The sequence below is a fragment of the Eucyclogobius newberryi genome, unplaced genomic scaffold (genome assembly GCF_026437365.1).
Source record: "Eucyclogobius newberryi isolate DKJ021-1_F unplaced genomic scaffold, fEucNew1.0.hap1 SCAF_33, whole genome shotgun sequence".
In the NCBI taxonomy this organism is placed as follows: Eukaryota; Metazoa; Chordata; class Actinopteri; order Gobiiformes; family Gobiidae; genus Eucyclogobius; species Eucyclogobius newberryi.
In genome coordinates, this window is record NW_027315979.1 from 182,775 (window position 1) to 195,286 (window position 12,512).

General features: G+C 50.6%; 1 protein-coding gene across 1 annotated transcript in view; it reads right to left on the bottom strand.

Moving 5' to 3' along the window:
- Nucleotides 1–12,083: 12,083 nt before the first annotated feature.
- Nucleotides 12,084–12,512, bottom strand: part of vamp3 (vesicle-associated membrane protein 3 (cellubrevin)) — a 15,385-nt gene continuing 14,956 nt past the window's right edge. Inside the window, exon 5 of the mRNA XM_072461883.1 lies at nucleotides 12,084–12,512. This exon is cut by the window's right edge and continues 736 nt beyond it. The gene's annotated coding sequence lies outside the window, so the exon portion shown is untranslated.

Consider the following 12,512-nt stretch of genomic DNA (forward strand, 5'->3'; position numbering starts at 1 on the left):
CATTCACATTTAAAGAGGGGACAACACGCAACAGGTCAGTCCTGGACATGTCCACTGTTGTGTTGTAGCATTAGCCTTTAGCTCAGACTCAGACATATTGAGATATTAACGAGGCTCAAACATTGTCACATGAAAGTGTTATATTTAAACACGAGCGGCTGTAGTGAGCTCTAAATACACAATGTACACAATATACACAATATTCAGCTGATACTTTACCTTTGGAGCAGAAAGAACCACAACAAGTCCAAAGCTTCAGATGAAGTTCAAACGCGACACTTTGAGACAAATGTAACCCTGATATGTCCACACAGAGGACAGAGGACAGCTTTAACCCTGATATGTCCACACAGAGGACAGATCTAACCCTGATATGTCCACACAAAGGACAGAGGACAGCTCTAACCCTGATATGTACACACAGAGGACAGATCTAACCCTGATATGTCCACACAGAGGACAGAGGACAGCTTTAACCCTGATATGTCCACACAGAGGACAGATCTAACCCTGATATGTCCACACAGAGGACAGATCTAACCCTGATATGTCCACACAGAGGACAGAGGACAGATCTAACCCTGATATGTCCACACAGAGAGGACACTTTGAGACAAATTTAACGCGCGCTGGACACATTCATGCAACGTGAGACCGGCTGAGCACTGACCCGCCCCCTCACTGCTGATTGGTCCCACGTCACTGAGAGGATTGGTGGAGGGGGTGTGTATGGGCGGGGTTTGGCCAGGAGGCGCGGTCAGTGGCTCACGTGGATTGGCAGGTTACGCAACACACTGGATCCAGCTAAAGCCCAGGCGTCTCACCCGTGCAGGAAAAACAACATGAATACTTTACAGTACTTTACAGTACTTTACAATACTTTACAATACTTTACAATACTTTACAATACTTTACAATACTTATACTTACTCATTACATTGCCCCGGCCTGCCCCCCCGACCTGCCCGGGACCAGCTCCACCGAAGACTCAAGCTGGGGACATGACCATGTTAGACAATTTCAGGTTCTAATAATCAACAGATTTACGAGACATTGTGAAATATATTCACCTGTGGACCACACCCAGCACGAGAGGTGCGCCACCTGCAGGTGTGAGGGGCACACCGCTGCATGTGGACCACACCCAGCACGAGAGGTGCGCCACCTGCAGGTGTGAGGGGCACACCGCTGCACGTGGACCACACCCAGCACGAGAGGTGCGCCACCTGCAGGTGTGAGGGGCACACCGCTGCACGTGGACCACACCCAGCACGAGAGGTGCGCCACCTGCAGGTGTGAGGGGCACACCGCTGCATGTGGACCACACCCAGCACGAGAGGTGCGCCACCTGCAGGTGTGAGGGGCACACCGCTGCACGTGGACCACACCCAGCACGAGAGGTGCGCCACCTGCAGGTGTGAGGGGCACACCGCTGCACGTGGACCACACCCAGCACGAGAGGTGCGCCACCTGCAGGTGTGAGGGGCACACCGCTGCACGTGGACCACACCCAGCACGAGAGGTGCGCCACCTGCAGGTGTGAGGGGCACACCGCTGCACGTGGACCACACCCAGCACGAGAGGTGCGCCACCTGCAGGTGTGAGGGGCACACCGCTGCACGTGGACCACACCCAGCACGAGAGGTGCGCCACCTGCAGGTGTGAGGGGCACACCGCTGCACGTGGACCACACCCAGCACGAGAGGTGCGCCACCTGCAGGTGTGAGGGGCACACCGCTGCACGTGGACCACACCCAGCACGAGAGGTGCGCCACCTGCAGGTGTGAGGGGCACACCGCTGCACGTGGACCACACCCAGCACGAGAGGTGCGCCACCTGCAGGTGTGAGGGGCACACCGCTGCACGTGGACCACACCCAGCACGAGAGGTGCGCCACCTGCAGGTGTGAGGGGCACACCGCTGCACGTGGACCACACCCAGCACGAGAGGTGCGCCACCTGCAGGTGTGAGGGGCACACCGCTGCACGTGGACCACACCCAGCACGAGAGGTGCGCCACCTGCAGGTGTGAGGGGCACACCGCTGCACGTGGACCACACCCAGCACGAGAGGTGCGCCACCTGCAGGTGTGAGGGGCACACCGCTGCACGTGGACCACACCCAGCACGAGAGGTGCGCCACCTGAAGGTGTGAGGGGCACACCGCTGCACGTGGACCACACCCAGCACGAGAGGTGCGCCACCTGCAGGTGTGAGGGGCACACCGCTGCACGTGGACCACACCCAGCACGAGAGGTGCGCCACCTGCAGGTGTGAGGGGCACACCGCTGCACGTGGACCACACCCAGCACGAGAGGTGCGCCACCTGCAGGTGTGAGGGGCACACCGCTGCACGTGGACCACACCCAGCACGAGAGGTGCGCCACCTGCAGGTGTGAGGGGCACACCGCTGCACGTGGACCACACCCAGCACGAGAGGTGCGCCACCTGCAGGTGTGAGGGGCACACCGCTGCACGTGGACCACACCCAGCACGAGAGGTGCGCCACCTGCAGGTGTGAGGGGCACACTGCTGCATGTGGACCACACCCAGGACGACAGGTTATTGTTAGGTTACGCCCACTTATGCACGTCATAGAATAAACAAACCCAAACGCTAAAAATTGTGTATCAATACCAACTTTACGCTTCACATTTTGGTGATTCAACACTTTTTTGTTGTTGATCCAGAGTCTGTCACGTCCTCTGTCTCTGTCACGTCCTCTGTCACGTCCTCTATCACGTCCTCTGTCTCTGTCACGTCCTCTGTCTCTGTCACGTCCTCTGTCTCTGTCATGTCCTCTGTCACGTCCTCTATCACGTCCTCTGTCACGCCCTCACTGGTCACGCACACACGGACGAAATGCCCAGGCTTTAGCGAGTCCACGAACATAAGAGCTGGACTGCGACTGCGCAGGCTCTGACTCACCTGCGCCTGGATCATAGAAGAGCCGAGGGCCGCTGCGGGGGGGGGCGCTGCAGGGGGGGGCGCTGCAGGGGGGGCGCTGACCGGGGGGGTGGGGCGCTGACCGGGGGGGGGGTGGGGCGCTGACCGGGGGGGGGGGGGGGGGGGGGCGCTGACCGGGGGGGGGGGGGGGGGGGTAGGATTGGCACTGCTTGTTATTTGGATTGCGATGGAGTGAATTTTTCCTGTCCCTGGGTTTCAAGGTGATGATCGAGTTGCGCCGTTGCTATAGCAATAACAACCGCGGTGAAGTTAGTTTCACGTTGGACGTTGGATATTCGCCTCCGCAACTAGAGCGGGAGCTTCCTCTGAGTGTGCCCCGCCTGCAGTAGCTCGACGCGGGGAGCTGCGCGCTGAAGTGCCACTTGGTACGCCAGTTAGGGACCGTCTCTAAAGTACCGTTTGTTATATTAAAAAAATATAAACATATTTATAAAAAAAACAAAAAAACAACAACATTGAGCATGAATCCAAGTTGCTAATCCTAGATGTCATAGTCCTTTTGGGCTAAAAAATTTACCCTTTGTAGATTTTTAAAGAATATTTTTAGTCAAAAAACAAGGATTATTTTCAATAGCTCCTAAATGAGCGAACCTAGATAGTAAACGCTAAGTGATTATAGTAGTTTGAGTCTCCAGGTACAACGCACACCTTTTACTTTTTCAAATTAACCCTTTGTAGATTTTTAAGGAATATTTTTCGTCAAAAAACAAGGATTCTTTTCAATAGCTCCTAAGTCAGCTGACCTAGAAAGTCAAACCCAAGTTATTATAGTAGATTGAGTCTCCAGGTAACACGCACACCTTTTACTTTTTCAATTTAACCCTTTTTGAATTTTAAGGAATGTTTTCCGCCAAAAATCAAGGATTATTTTAGCAGTTAGCAAACACCGTAGAGTTGCTGAACTGACTGATAAACGGTCAAGGAAACGGCCTGTGCTACTGGACCCTGGACCACAGAATGTCAGCAGAGCTTTGAGGCCTTAAAAGCCAAGCTCACCACGGCCCCGGTACTTTGCCTACGCTGACTTCTCCCTCCCATTCATTCTGAAGGTTGGTGCAAGTCATGCTGGATTGGGGGCAGTGCTCTCCCAGGACCAGGAAGGGAAGGTGCGACCTCTTGCGTACGCCAGTCGAGGCCTGCGCCCGACTGAGCGCAACATGTCCAACTACAGCTCCATGAAGCTAGAGTAGTTGGCCCTTAAGTGGGCCCTGACTGAGAAATTCAGGGAGTAACTGCTAGGACACAAATGCGTGATCTATATGGACAACAATCCCCTGAGTCATCCCTCCTCAGACACACTGGGAGCTGTTGAGCAGCGCTGGGCCGCCCAGTTGGCCTCTTTTGATTTTGAATTAAAATATCGTTCAGGTAACCAAAATGCTGACACTGTCTCGCCAGCCTGGCACTTCCTTACAGGAAGTGGCACCGGAAACTTGGGGCACATGTCTGCCTGGGCAGTTAAAACAAGCCCTACAAGGAATGGTTACACAGGCAACACAGTCCCTTGTGACTTTTCTACCGCAAGTTGCCCCTGCTGACCGCCGCGAGCTTCAGCAGTCTGACCCCGCCATACAGGAGATCCTGATCTTTTGGCAACAAAATCGACAGCCCACTCGTGAAGAGCGACGAGCCTTCTCTTCGACTGCCCTCTTAGTTCTGGCCCAGTGGAACCGCCTGGTAGAGTTAGAGGGGCTGCTGTATCGGCAGGTGTTTCGTCCTGACGGTGGTGGGGCTGTGTATCAACTCCTTCTGCCTAAAGCCTTGGTCCAGAATGTCCTCACCCAGGTCCATCAGGAGCATGGACACCAAGGAATAGAGAGGACTCTGGCCTTGCTGTGTTCCCGGTGCTATTGGCCAGGTATGTCACGGGAGGTAGCCCAATGGTGCCAGGCTTGCGAGAGATGTCAGCATGCAAAGGACAACCAATCGGTTCCTCACGCCTTTATGGGCCACTTACTGGCTTCACAGCCAAACGAGATCCTTGCTATCGACTTTACCCTGTTAGAGCAGACCTCCACTGGTCTGGAAAACGTGCTGGTCATGACTGACGTTTTTGGCAAATACACACTTGTAGTTCCAACCCGCAACAAGCACGCTTCCACTGTGGCGCAAGTCCTGGTCACAGAGTGGTTTGCAAAGTTTGGTGTGCCGGCACGCATACACTCGGACCAGGGACGAAACTTTGAGAGCACTTTCATCCAGCAGTTGTGTAAGCTGTATGAGATTACAAAGTCTCGGATATTGAACTATTGGCTATTGGCATGAGGCCATATTATCTGCCCCGGGAGTTCTCACATGTGATTTTGATCGCAGTCTATGTGGCCCCGTCTGCCAATGCTGAATATGCTTGTGAAGCACTGCTCTCCTGCACTTGTAGGCTGCAAACACAGCATCCACAGGCTCTCTTCCTCATCTCTGGTGACTTTAACCACGCCTCTCCCTCTTCTGTTCTACCAACATACACCCAGTATGTCTCCTGCCCCACCAGAAACAATAGAACATTGGACTTGTTTTTTGCCAACACCAAAGAGGCTTATTCTTCTTCCCCCCTCCCTCCCCTGGGCAGCTCGGACCACAACCTTGTACATCTGAGGCCTGTGTATGAACCCATCGTGCGCAGGCAGCCTGTGGTGTCCCGTGAGGTGAGGATGTGGTCTGCTGAGAGCGAGGAGGCTCTGAGGGACTGCTTCAGCACCACTGTCTGGACTGAGCTTTACGGCCATGGGGAGGACATCAACACCATCAGAGAGTGCATCACGGACTACATCAACTTCTGTTTTGAGAACATTGTTCCCTCCCGGACGGTGCGGTGTTTTCCAAACAACAAGCCATGGATTAACCGTGAACTGAAGGCTCTGCTGAAGGAGAAGAAGAGAGCCTTCAGGTCAGGGAACAAGGAGGAGCTGAGGACTGTGCAGAAGGAGCTGAGGAGGAAGATCAGGCAGGCTGAGGCCGGCTACAAGAGGAGGATGGAGGAGCAGCTTGCAGCAAAAGAACATTCAGGGAGTGTGGAGGAGCCTGAAAACCATCTTGGGCTTCAAAATCTCCCCTGCCCAGACAGAGGGGGATCTATAGTGGGTGAATGATTTAAATGCTCACTTCTTGAGATTTGATTGGTCACCCGCCCCTCCCCCTGCACAGCTGCATGCTCCCTCTTCCACAGCTGGACAATGCCCTGCATCTGTTCCTCTTCGCTTATCTGCCCCGGACCATCAGCTCCCCACTTCGCCTGGACTCATCCATCCCCCCAGCACACAGTCCCCCTGCCAACCACTGCCTGTCACAGCAGCACAGGTGAGGAGTGAGCGGAAGAGGATTAAAGTGAGGAAGGCAGCAGGACCTGACGGCATCAGCCCCAGGCTCCTTAAGTCCTGCGCAGATGAACTGTGTGGAGTTATGGAGCATGTCTTCAACATGAGCCTGAAGCTGAGGGTGGTAACACAGGTCTGGAAGACCTCCTGTCTGGTACCTGTGCCCAAGACACCGCACGCCAAAGACCTCAACAGCTTCAGGCCGGTGTCTCTCACGTCCCACCTGATGAAGACACTGGAGCGGCTGGTCCTGGACCACCTCCGCTCCACCGTGAGCTCAGTCATGGACCCGCTGCAGTTTGCATACCGGCCTGGCATTGGAGTGGAGGTCGCCATCATCTCCCTGCTGCACCGCTCTCTCTCTCACCTGGAAAAGCCTGGCAGCTCTGTGAGGATCCTGTTCTTTGATCTTTCCAGCCCCTTCAACACCATCAGCTCCTGAGGGACAAGCTGGAGACGGCTGGTGTGGAGTATGACCTGGCAGAGTGGATCCTGGACTACCTCACGGACCAACCCCAGTTTGTGAGAGCACGGGACTGTGTGTCTGACACTCGGACAAGCAGTGTGGGGGCGCCCCAGGGCACTGTCCTCGCACCCTTTCTCTTCACCCTTTACACTGCAGACTTCAGACACGACACTGCAGAAGTTCTCTGATGACTCTGCCATCATCGGACTCATCACGGACGACGATGATGCAGAGTACAGGGGACTGGCGCAGTACTTTGTGGACTGGTGTTAGCGGAACCACCTCCTCATCAACGCGGGGAAGACCAAGGAGATGGTGGTGGATTTCCGCAGACGCCACCCCACTGCCCCCTTACCAGTGAACATCCAGGGAAGGGACATTGAGAGAGTGGACTCATACAAGTACCTGGGTGTTCATCTGAACCACAAACTGGACTGGACTCATAACACAGACGCACTGTACAGGAAGAGCCAGAGTCTGCTTTACCTCCTGAGGAGACTCAGGTCTTTTGGAGTGACAGGGCCACTCCTGAAGACCTTCTATGACTCTGTGGTGGCATCAGCCCTCCTGTACGGTGTGGCCTGCTGGAGCAGCAGCATCGCAGAGAGGGAGAGGAGGAGGCTGGACAAAGTCATCAAGAAGTCCAGCTCCGTCCTGGGCCGAGCTCTGGACTCGGTGCAGGAGGTGGGGGACCATGAGTGCCACCCCCTGCAGTCCGCTCTGGAGAGCAGCTTCAGTGAGAGACTGATCCACCCTCGCTGTGTGAAGGAGAGGTTTTGCAGGTCTTTCCTTCCTGCTGCTATCAGACTTTATAACAAACACTGTTAGTCCTGAACACTCGCAATACTGACTTAACAATGTGCAATTCCGTCATATGTGCAATATGTGCCGTCGTGACACATATTCATGTGCAATTACTGTCGTGATCACATGCAATGGTATTTATGTATTTATTTTTATCTTTATTATTTTTCCCCTCCATCCCTTGTTGGGTAATGGGAGTTTTTGTTTATAAGAGATCTTCTACTGAAAGTGTTTTTCAAACTTCCTATAAGTGATCTGTTCTTTTCTTCTGTATCTACCTCTGTATCTACCTGCGTTGCATCAATGAAATTTCCCCATGTGGGACAATAAAGGAATATCTTATCTTGTCTTATCTTACTCCGTACCACCCAGCAGGAAATGGGCAGTGTGAGCGGTTCAATCGAACACTTCACAATATGTTGCGTGCTCTTCCTGCATCCCGTAAGAGGGACTGGAGTGGTTGCTTACCCCAGGTGATCTACGCATATAACACCACTCTCCACCAGTCCACTGGTGAGTCTCCATTCTTCCTGATGTTTGGGCAAGAACCACGTCTGCCTATTGATTGCTTGTTGGGTAGGGTGCAAGACCCCGTGGGGGGGGGAAGTGTGCATGAGTGGGTGTTACGACCACCCGGCTCAACGGCAGCCAAACAAAGAGGGGAGTCCACACAGCACTCACAATAATTAATAGTATATTTTTATTACAAATAATCAGGCCCTGCAAAAGAAACTAATGTATCTGTGTAGATGGTAACTAACTAAGTATAGTGTGATATGTATCGTTGCAATGAAAATGTGCAAAAATAAACAGAATTAAACTGTGCTGCCACACAGTACAGCAACCAGTCTTGGGGCGTGGCGAGAGAGAGAGACTGCTCTCACCAGCCTCCCTTATATCCAGGCTGGCTCCACTCAAGCCAAACGATCCTAAGGTGTGTTAGGAGGGACCTGCAGTGGAGAGAATCACCTGGCAACCAGGAGAGGGTGCTGACTCCCACTGCCCAGGGAGCTGACACCCCTACAGAATCCCTAGGTTCGTAACAGTGGGTGAAAAGAGCACCAGACGCGTCTTCAGGTGGCTTTCAACGGGGCAAGAGAAAGATTGCGTCTGGCGGCCTCACGCAGAAAGGCAAATCATGACCAACAGGTCATAGATGTGCCATTTAAGGAAGGCCAGCTGGTGCTACTTCGCGATTACAGTGCTAGGGGTTGTCAGAAGACCCAAGACCTGTGGGGTCCTCAACCTATGTTGTCCTGCAAGCCCCAAGGGAAGATGGTGTGGTGTACACGGTGGCTCCTGTGGATCAACAAACCAAGGTAAAAAGGGTCCACCGATCCCCGTTGAAGGCCCTGCTTTGCAGTGACTCCCCTGCCACTGTCCCTGGTGTGAATCCTCCGGATGCACCTGTAGCACCAATCGTAGAAGATGAACAGTCATTTGAGGATGATTTGTTTTTACAGCCGCCGGTGCGGCAGCCAACAGTTGTGCCCCAAAACTCCTCCCACGTCCCATTACACGTGCCGAGTGCTCAAGAACCATTAGTTGCTCTCCCCACCGTGGTCACTGACCAGGCTCCGCCAGCAATTGACGCTGTGGCCAATCCTGGCTTCAGCGAGGCATCTGTACGCCGGTCCACTCGCACGACCGCTGGCCAATACCTAAATCCCCACCGTATTCCAAGGTCCCTAGTTGAACAACCATCCGGCCAAGGTGCTCCTGTGTCATCCTCCAGGCTGACACAAGCAGTTTTTAGGCCTTGGTGTTAAGTTGTGTTTCATCGTCGGGGCGACGATGCATTTCGGGGGGGGTGGAATGTGGCAATATGGGCTGTAGAGGCCTGTGCTGAGGGTACACTTACCTGCCGCTCCGTGGCGCTCAGCTGGCAGACACTTTAAGCGCGCCCTCCTCATCCTCCTCTCGTTTCACCCACACGCTCTTCCGGGTCTTGGTTGTTGGCCACTCCGTCCTCCATTCCAGGTAATGACAATCCCGCGGCTTCGATTCATTCATTTCACAAATTCATGAATTAAATTCTTCCGGTAGTGCGGCTGCAGTGCCACAGGCACTCATAATCCGATCCGGGGCTCTGGCAAATCACCTAGCAGGTAATGAACTCCCAATTCTCCTCAGTCATTCAGTTTCAACGCTCCTAAATCCCGGTTTGCCCCAGATACACCGGTCAAGTACACCCGTTTGGCTTTTAACGCCTTGTCCATGACCACGTGCCGCAGATTGCGGCGAAGGCGCTGTTGTGCGGCAACAGCTGGCCAACGTTGCGTGCGCTGGTCCACTCTGTTTGGATGCAGCCTGTGGTGTGGAGCGATCCCATTGAGCAGCTAAGGAAGTATCGTGTGCTACTCTGTCAACCATGCCCGGTTTGTGCCGAGAATTTATTTTGATCAGTTTCGATTGAATGTAGTAATTCCACTGGTAATATTGCAGGTCTCCTGTGGTGGTCCGCAGCGGCTTGGGCACGCCCCCCTCTGCTGTTTAGTTCCTTCTTGGCTTCTTTTTGTTTTGTTCCTGCTCTGTTCTGATCCTGTATTGTGCCTATTTTGCCGTCCCGTTTTGTTCCTGTTTTGTCCCTATTTTGTTCTTATTTCGCCTACTATTATAATAACTTGGGTTTGACTTTCTAGGTCAGCTGATTTAGAAGCTATTGAAAAGAATCCTTGTTTTTTGACGAAAAATATTCCTTAAAAATCTATAAAGGGTTTTAAATTGAAAAAGTAAAAGGTGTGCGTGATACCTGGAGACCACAACTACTATAATCACTTGGGTTTGACTTTCTAGGTCAGCTGACTTAGGAGCTATTGAAAAGAATTCTTGTTTTTTGACGAAAAATATTCCTTAAAATTCTACAAAGAGTTAAATTGAAAAAGTAAAAGGTGTGCGTGATACCTGGAGACCACAACTACTATAATCACTTAGCGTTTAGTATCTAGGTTTGCTAACTTAGGAGCTATTGAAAAGAATCCTTGATTTTTGACGAAAAATATTCCTTAAAAATCTACAAAGAGTTAATTTGAAAAAGTAAAAGGTGTGCGTGATACCTGGAGACCACAACTACTATAATAACTTGGGTTTCACTTTCTAGGTCAGCTGACTTAGGAGCTATTGAAAAGAATCCTTGATTTTTGATGGAAAAAAAATCTTTAAAAATCTATAAAGGGTTAATTTGAAAAAGTAAAAGGTGTGCGTGATACCTGGAGACTCAAACTATTATAATCACTTAGCGTTTACTATCTAGGCTAGCTGACTTAGGAGCTATTGATAAGAATCCTTGATTTTTGACGAAAAATATTCTTTAAAAATCTACAAAGGGTTAATTTTTCAGCCCAAAAGGACTATTGCATCTAATATTAGCAACTTGGATTCATGCTCAATATTGTTGTTTTTTTTAAATATAAATACGTTTGATATTTTTTAAGACAACACATTTTTAAATAAACGGTACTTTAGTGTTGGTCCCTAACTGGCGTACCAAGTGGCACTTCAGCGCGCAGCTCCCCGCGTCGAGCTACTGCAGGCGGGGCACACTCAGAGGAAGCTCCCGCTCTAGTTGCGGAGGCGAATGTCCAACGTCCAACGTGAAACTAACTTCACCGCGGTGCAATAACACATCTTTAGAATGGTGAAAAGTCCTTAAAATGTCCAATAAAATCTATAAAACAGGAAGGTGCAAGCCAAGAATGCTCATATTTCTACATTAACATAATATAAAGAGACTAATGTAAAAATGTTCAAATTTTTTTCTCCTAGGTTTTCCCTGAAGGCACCACAGGGGCATTTGCGATCTAAAGGAGTTGGCGCATCACAGTCACGGAAACGGGCGCGTGCGTCTTCTCATGCTCCTCCTCCCGGGGCCCCGCCCAGGGACGGCCCCGCCCGTCACAGACTCCAGCAGGATTTTGAGGAAAAATTGCTTCACGCGCTCTTATCTTTTGACTTAATACCGCCATTTATATTTCATTTAAAGCTATTTTGTGTTGACGGCGGAACTTTATAAAAAAATGATAATAATTTATTGTATTTATATTGTAGAAATCAATAATCTAAGTGCGGCGGATCCGTAAACCAAGTCATAAAATAACTAAGGCTTAAACACGACAAAACTTCTTCCGGAAGTGAAACGGCCCTGGAACAATAACATGTAAAAGTACCAAACAGTGAAGGCCTCTGAGGGGGGACATGTCCAGGACTGACCAGGACAGGGGGGACATGTCCAGGACTGACCAGGACAGGGGGGACATGTCTAGGACTGACCAGGACAGGGGGGGACATGTCCAGGACTGACCAGGACAGACCAGGACATGTCAAGGACTGACCAGGACAGGGGGGACATGTCCAGGACTGACCCGAAAAATCTGATTCCAAATCTAACTGTTAAAAATCAAGAATTAAAAATTAATTAAATTTCAATCTGAAGAAATAAAAAACTACATTCATTTTTTTTGAACATTTACCATTTTTTGTTTGTTTTTAGAAAAATAGAAAAGTCTTAAAAACACACACAAAGTGAGTGAAAAGTCTTTATTATCGGATGAACTAAAAATAAAAATTGCACTTTTGGCCAAATGCATTTTCACCAGTGAGAAGACTTTGATGCTTATATATTATAATGTTCAACTCATGTATAAGGCAAAAGCACTGAAACAATATTCAAGCAATAATTAAAATTATACAAAGTCAAAAACCAACAACATACTTCATTAATATGGAAGAAACAGAAATCCTCCAGTGTCGGAGGCTCCGTCATGAACAAAAGCGGCAAACATGCAAAAGTGAGACTTTAGTACAACTACTTTTAGTTTTATAAAGGCTAAAGTTACAACTCGAATGATACAAACAGCCTCTTAAAAATGTCTTACATGATGCGTTTCCCCGAGGCATTTAAAAGAAAAGATTAGAGTTTAAATTAATGAAGCTGAGTAAGCAAAAGAAAACAGCCCTGACCTCTGCA